At 44.0% G+C, this 7,500-nt stretch overlaps 1 protein-coding gene across 1 annotated transcript in view; it reads left to right on the top strand.

Annotated features, from left to right (window-relative positions):
- Positions 1-7,500, top strand: part of aatkb (apoptosis-associated tyrosine kinase b) — a 56,160-nt gene that overhangs the window by 709 nt on the left and 47,951 nt on the right. The gene's annotated exons all lie outside the window — the stretch shown is intronic.

Genomic DNA, 7,500 nt, shown 5'->3' on the forward strand with positions numbered 1-7,500 from the left:
ACACTACTGTGCATAACGCAGTGTTTGATTGACCTACTTGATATCCTCAAACCATGTTAAACAAGCCATGATATTCAGTGATTCTGCAGTGATACGTTTCTCCAGGCAAAAGAGCGCTCAACCCTCGAGCTGTCAGTCCGTGTTATGACAGGAAAATAACAATGGAGGGGGAATGATAAACGTTCAGTTGTTTTATGTCCCGGCTGTTGAAAATGGACATTTACTGTTATGTTGCTATACATGATGTATGATATCGCCGTCAGAAACCTCTTCAGGAGCATCATGCATGCATGTCTGTCTTTCAATGATACGCTGTTGGTTATCCTAGTATGGTTGTTGTTATATATAGTGGTTTAATTTAAGTAGCTTAACATACAGTAGCAGGTATGAGCATGAAAGAACCTCAGCCTACAGATGATAAAATGAATGGCTAACCTTTGGGTTCAGTGATTGAGGACTGTGGGGGAAGGGGGTGGTTCGGGTATGCTGACTTTCTCTGGTTGAAAAAAAAAATGTAATCCAAAATCCCTTTAGTTTATGTTGTTAAGCCCATCTCCATAACAGAAACCCTAAGAAGATTTACTTAAAGGAGAATTCCGGTGTGATATTGACCTAAAGTGTATTGAAACATGATACCGAGTGTGAACGTATGTCTCATAGCCCATCTTGTTTGTCCCCTGCACTCCAAAATCTGGCGCTAGTTAGCCGATGCTACCAACAACTTTTTCAGTAGTGGTGCTTCGGCATCGGGCTAGCCATGCAAATAAATCACTGTTTTACACCCATTTACGAGGCTCAATGTATCTCCACACTTCATTGGTAGACTTCCTAGGGCCCTGACATTTAAAACGAGACATTGAGAACTTTGAAAAAGCACTGGTAGTTTACTTACAAGACGATTTATACAGACAGTATCTTCACGAAGTTTAACGTTTGCAGCCATCTTGAATTTAGTCACGATAAGTCGAGCAACGAGTAAGAATGAACAGGTATGATAAGGGATCAGATTCCAAAAATAATTCAGTGGAAATGCATGGATTCCAGTTTCTTCCAGTAGCAGCAACTGGAATCCATGCATTTCCACTGAATTATTTTTGGAATCTGATCCCTTATCATAGCTGGTCATTCTTACTCGTTGCTCGACTTATCGTGACTAAATTCAAGATGGCTGCAAACGCTAAACTTCGTGAAGATACTGTCTGTATAAATCGTCTTGTAAGTAAACTACCAGTGCTTTTTCAAAGTTCTCAATGTCTCGTTTTAAATGTCAGGGCCCTCGGAAGTCTACCAATGAAGTGTGGAGATACATTGAGCCTCGTAAATGGGTGTAAAACAGTGATTTATTTGCATGGCTAGCCCGATGCCGAAGCACCACTATTGAAAAAGATGTTGGTAGCATCGGCTAACTAGCGCCAGATTTTGGAGTGCAGGGGACAAGCCGAGATGGGCTATGAGACATACGTTCACACTCGGTATCATGTTTCGATACACTTTAGGTCAATATCACACCGGAATTCTCCTTTAAGATCAAACAGCTCTTTGTGAAACCCTTTTGAAGGTTCTCTGATCGTTGTCAACCTGCGACCGCTCGCCTCGTAGTCCTTTAGAACCGGTTTAATCAAAATCCTTCAAAAATCATCAAAAAGCTATACTGTATATAACCATTTTTAATTATTTCCCAGAACTTAGCTGGTTGTTTTCCTGGTGGTGTGTAGTCACTCCAGAGCCCTACAGGTCAAAGGTTCAAAGGTCAGAGATCAGTGTTGGATGTAAGAGGATTGTTCTGGAAGAAGGACTGTCTTGAACCAAGGAGCAGCCATTCATATATACGGAGAATCTATTTATCCTCACAGCCAAGGACAAGCAGCACACTGGCCACAGACCACACAGCCCAGTGAGGTTATTTTTAACGTATGCATTCGTAATAAATACACCAGCACAATCAACAACAGCTCAGTTATTTCATTATGCTCAGCTCCACAGTATAGCCTATAACACTACACAGCACCATTATGAGGAACAGGTTATCAAATAGGACGCCAGTCAGCCAGTCATTTTCACCTTATGCTGAGGCTTCCTATCTCACCCTGTAATCAACGCTCAGCAGCAATGCATGCAGCTCCTTGAGTGGTTCCCATGGCGACCAGGAGAGACAGCCTCTCTTTGGATGGGACCTCCCCCACCAACTCCCCACCCCCACCCTCTTCTGTGAATGGATGCCACAGTGTTGCATCGTTGCTATGTATTTCTGTCATTCGGTGATCGCAATGTAAATTGACGTTTTGAAGGCTGGCATACATGATGCAAATTGAAGAACAGACATTATTGGAGAGAGATGAAAACTTTAGGTGTAAACAGGTTGGTCAGAACCCCCCCCCCCCCCTCCCCCCCATTTCTGCTCTCAAATACACTCTACATTTTGAATGGTTATTTTAAAAGCATCCATTCACTTTATCCTTTGGCATGAAACCTTTCTCTCTATTTGGTTGTATAAAAGATGTGTGTCCCTATTGATTCAAGCTGTTGTCTTTGTCCCTTAATGTAGTACCCAGTCAAGTCAGGCTATTCCAGTCATTATTCAGTACAGCGATCACTGGCACTTCCTTGAAAATATATTCTTTCTTTCATACTCATTATTTCATACTATATGTTTTGACACTTGCCATCTTTAAACTCGTATTACAAGAATATCAGTGCCAGAAAGGGTTTGGAGTCTATTCCTCTATGCCATAAGAGGGTTATGAATGACCCGTATGCTAGGGTTTTCCATTTTTAAATGAGGTCCTATCTAGAAAAACCCATTCCCACACAGGGACAAATTATCCTATTTAGGAGTATGACTTAATACCTCTCCCATACATATCTAAAAGAAGTAACATCATATTAATGTACAGAATTAACTGACACTGTGACCTGTGATGACAAATGGTGGGCGACTCTAATTTGAATTCTGGATGATGCAGATTTCTTTAAAAATACATAGAGGAGAGAGAGAGAGAGGGAGATGGAGAGAGAGTGTGTGTGAGAGAGAGTGTGTTTCTGATGGAGGGACTGGGGTAGTCAGGCTGAGAGAAAGAGAGAGATTACCCAAGGCAGTCAAAAATGATAGAGAAACAGAGGTTGCTAGACAGAGTGAAAATTAGATGGCATTACTGAGATGAATAGAGAGAGGGAGAGAGAGAGAGAGAGAGAGAGAGAGAGAGAGAGAGGGAGAGAGAGGGGAGGGGGTGGACAGAGAGACAGAGAGTAAATTGTCCCGTGATGGAGTGATAGGAAGGTGATGACATCACCGCTGAGCAGGAGGGCATGGGCTTGTCCTGGCTGGCAGCATCACCCAGGGCACCGGGAGCTCATGTTTCTCATCGGGCAGATGCACAGACAACTGTGTTCCTGAAGGACCCCTCCCTGCACCTCAGTAGAAACGTATTCATATCTTTGAGTGGAACCCAGAGCATCTTAGGGATACAGCGAGACACAGAGCTGCTGTAGGTAAGAGCGAGGATTAAGCAACGGAGCACGCAGATGTGTTCGTCAATATATTTGAATAGGTTGATGAACTCTAGGTTGTTTGTTGTTGAGGCTTTCACCTAAGATCCATCCTTATAGTTAGTGGGGTTGTTTGTTTGTTTGTTTGTGTGTGTGTGTGTGTGTGTGTGTGTGTGTGTGTGTGTGTGTGTGTGTGTGTGTGTGTGTGTGTGTGTGTGTGTGTGTGGGAGGATATTATGATGTTGTAAACAAGCTACATGAGGTCATCATAATTCTTATTCATCTTTGTGTCATAGCACTGATCGTGTCATCACCAGTTCCAAGGACAGTGGGTTGATGAGCAAAGCCTTTATGCATGTGGCTGGTTGTTGTTTATTTTCAGAATCATTTGGCAGTATTTTCTTGGTTTTTAATGGGTAAGTAATGGGGTTGTTTATGTGCCTGGACCACAAAATCTCATCCTAGATTTGTACGTATGAACATTTCTCTCTCTTCGTCACTCTCTTCTTCTTCTCTCTCTCTCTCATTCTCTCAGAAGGTGATTATTTCGAAGTGCTAGGTTTTCGCATTCCATTTGCTGTGCCATAAATAAGTCTCTCTCTCTCTCTCTCTCTCTCTCTCTCTCTCTCCTATCTTCCACCCCTCTCTCTATCTCTCCCTCTCCATCTCTCTCTCTTCCTCCTCTCTTTCTCCTAAGTGAAGCACTCAGTGGCCCACACATTGGCAGAGGGCCATGTTTGGTAACTATTCCAGCGGAGGCATTGGAGTGCTACTGTGGTTTTCATGGGAGTGTTCTTTTATTCCGCCATATATACGTACGTGCCCAAGCCATATTTGGGGTTTGGTGGGGTTGGTGTTGGTAAGGACAAGGCTACAGCAAATGGCCTTGGCCTGTGCCTTCAGATGAGTGTGTGTGTGTGTGTGTGTGTGTTTGTGTGTGTGTGTGTGTGTGTGTGTGTGTGTGTTTGTGTGTGTGTGTGTGTGTGTGTGTGTGTGGTATCATGCAGATGGTGAATTGACTTATAATTCATCCTTATGACTGAAATAGAGCAGCAGTGATTAATCATCCATGCTATGTTTTGATAATCTCTCTCTCTCTCTCTCTCTCTCATTTTTCCTTGAGCCACAATTCTCCAAGTCTTTTCACCTCTCTCCTTACTTAGAGAGATCAAAAGCATGTCTGTTTTTTGTAACAAAAGTACACTGTGTCTGGTGTCCCAGACTCATCCCCCTCCTCACTCATGATGGCTGGGGACAGATTACAAACAGAGACATTAACAAGTGCCACTCCAGAAACACAGCGACAAGAGTCCGTTCAGGACATAGCATGACACAGCAAGTAGTCTGTGAGCGCCTCAGCCATAACCATTGGCCTGCCTTTTCACACAACTCCTTTAAAGCTCTTGATCATCCTCAAAAACCAAAACTTAACAGAAGTGTTGCGTCTTTCCTTCAGAGTCTCTAACACCTATCTCCATTGGTCTTGTGTGTGCTTGTGGTCAGCCTTGTTCCCTTATTTCAGCAACGAATTCTACTGCGTGTATATTGAGGCACAATAATATTGAGAGGTCAGTTCAAGATTACATTTCCCTTTCATTGCTTTGATATCAAAAGCTGAATCCGGTGTGTTTTCTTTACCCTTGCTGCCTGAAGATCCACAGATGTTTTTGCAGCAACACATGTCCCCCACTGATGACTAATAAGATGCTAGGGGAGATTAACAGAGGAGAGGAAGTGAAGGTCCTGTCTCTCTTTTATGTAGTCCGATGAAAGGGAACAGAGGCGATTGCTTTAGCAGTGTTTTGACAGCACATCCTTAGGGAGAACTTATTCACTTAACTGTTTTGGTGTCTTTGTGTGTGTGTGTATGTGTGTGTGTGTGTGTGTGTGTGTGTGTGTGTGTGTGTGTGTGTGTGTGTGTGTGTGTATGTGTCTGTGTCTGTGGGTGTGTGTGTGCGTGTGTGTGTGTGTGTGCGTGTGTGAGTGAATTGCACATTAACCTGAATTTGAACGGTTTCGCTTCACCACAGAGGAGATTATCAAAGCTTAAGATCTCAGAGAGAGCAAGGGGATTGGTGACAGGCACAGGGCTATTTTTAAAAAGGAGAGCTTTTGGATGGCATTTTTTTCAAAAAGGGGAATCAAGGGAAACCAGTTGTGTATGTTGTCCTCTCTCCTCAGTGATTGTTTGAGAGATAACGACTACATGGTTCTACAAGAGAGATTGATAGAGGGAGGGAAAGAGAAGAGAGAAAAAAGAAGAGAGAGAGGAAGGGATGAGGAAGGCAGAAAGGAGAAAGAAATTAATGACATAAGAGCGTGTCATGCCCTTGAATGTCCTTTTTTGCCCGTCCGTGGGTCACCCCTGCCAACATTTGGCAGCTGATGAGTATTCAGCCAGGGAGATGTCAGAGGACGTCAGTCTCTTTTAATCTCTCTCTCTCCTCTCTCTCTCTCGCCCCCTCTCTTTCTCTCTCTCTCTCCTTCTCTTTCTCCCTCTCCTTCCTTCTTTCTCTATCCTCTCTCTCCCCCTCTCTTTCTCTCGGGACACATCACCAGCTGGCAGTGCGTGTGCAAATAGCTTAACTGGAGCCCCAGGTTGAAATGCGACCCTTGATGCGTCCCTCCTCTCTGTCCTTCTGCTCAACTCTCTGTTGCTTTGCGCTCCTCCAGACTCACATCAAATAAAAGAATGTATTTGGATGAAGTATATATGTATCTGGAGAGACCATAAATGTTGTAGGGGACCGGTGTTAAATCTCTTAACCACTCAGATGCCTTGTTGATGGTGCATCGTAAAAGAGAGCAGGCTCTGACACAAACATGAGGCTATAGCTGCCTGGTTTGTTAATAATAATAACGGGTGCTGGAGGCCCATGTCTCCTTGGGAGACTAATTTAGCAAAGGACTGTTCATGGACTGTTAAATGATGGTAAGGACGGTCCTATGATGTTGCTGTAGAAATTAATATGTGGTAGGGTTGACAATATTATATTGTATTATATTATATGATACTATCTGATATTATATTAAGTTATGCTACATTATAATATATTATGTGTATATTGATATAGTATTTTTCCCCCGATAATATCAGTGATGATATTAAAATAGTACTGCTTTCAACTGTCTCCTTGGCCAGTCCCAGCAAGGGAGCAAGGATGACACATAGTTATCATCGGGAGAAGGTCCACTGGTATATCATGGACGATACGATATGGCCCATCCCTAGTCTGTGGTTCGAGATGGCTCTGTGGTTTTGCTGGAGCAGCAAGGGCTGTGGTGTGGGGTGGTGCGGTGGCTGGAGTGACGGGTGGACACCAGGGGGGAACATCTCCGCACAGTTACACCCAGCAGTGGGACATCAGTGGGGCCACCGGCCAGCGAGAGTAGCAATGACTCAGCAAAAATACTGTATGAAACTGGTGGCCCGCACAGGGCAGATACACAAACACACAGTCAGTCACACATGCACACACACACATAATCAGAAAGCCATACACACACACACACACACACACACACACACACACACACACAAACACACACACACACACACACACTCACACACATACACGCGCACATAGAGGCAAAAAGACAAACGTGAAACACACACACACACATAGAGGAGAGAGAGGGGAAGGGAAAGAGAGGAAGATGATGTCCTTCCTCAGCTAAAGATCACGGCTCCGTGACTATGACGTAAAAGACACCTGATATCGTCATGGTGACTTACTACCTTGACTGAAGTATCTTTAGACGGGAAGGTGAGAGTCACGCCATAACAGTGCCCCCTCCAAACCCGACCAGCCGAGTCCCTCAGGCTGTGGGCTTTTCTTGAATACCCATAAGACGTTCTGCACAGACCTAATTACAATTCATCCGGTTTGCAGTACCTGATACCACATTCTGGCACGTCGCTTACTATTGTCCTCAACCACTACCACACAGTGATTTGCTGGCTTTGTGACACAAGTGACATCCCCTGGGCCCATACCAGGTCCACACCACAAC

The sequence above is a fragment of the Alosa sapidissima genome, chromosome 24, assembly GCF_018492685.1.
Source record: "Alosa sapidissima isolate fAloSap1 chromosome 24, fAloSap1.pri, whole genome shotgun sequence".
NCBI classification, from domain to species: Eukaryota; Metazoa; Chordata; class Actinopteri; order Clupeiformes; family Clupeidae; genus Alosa; species Alosa sapidissima.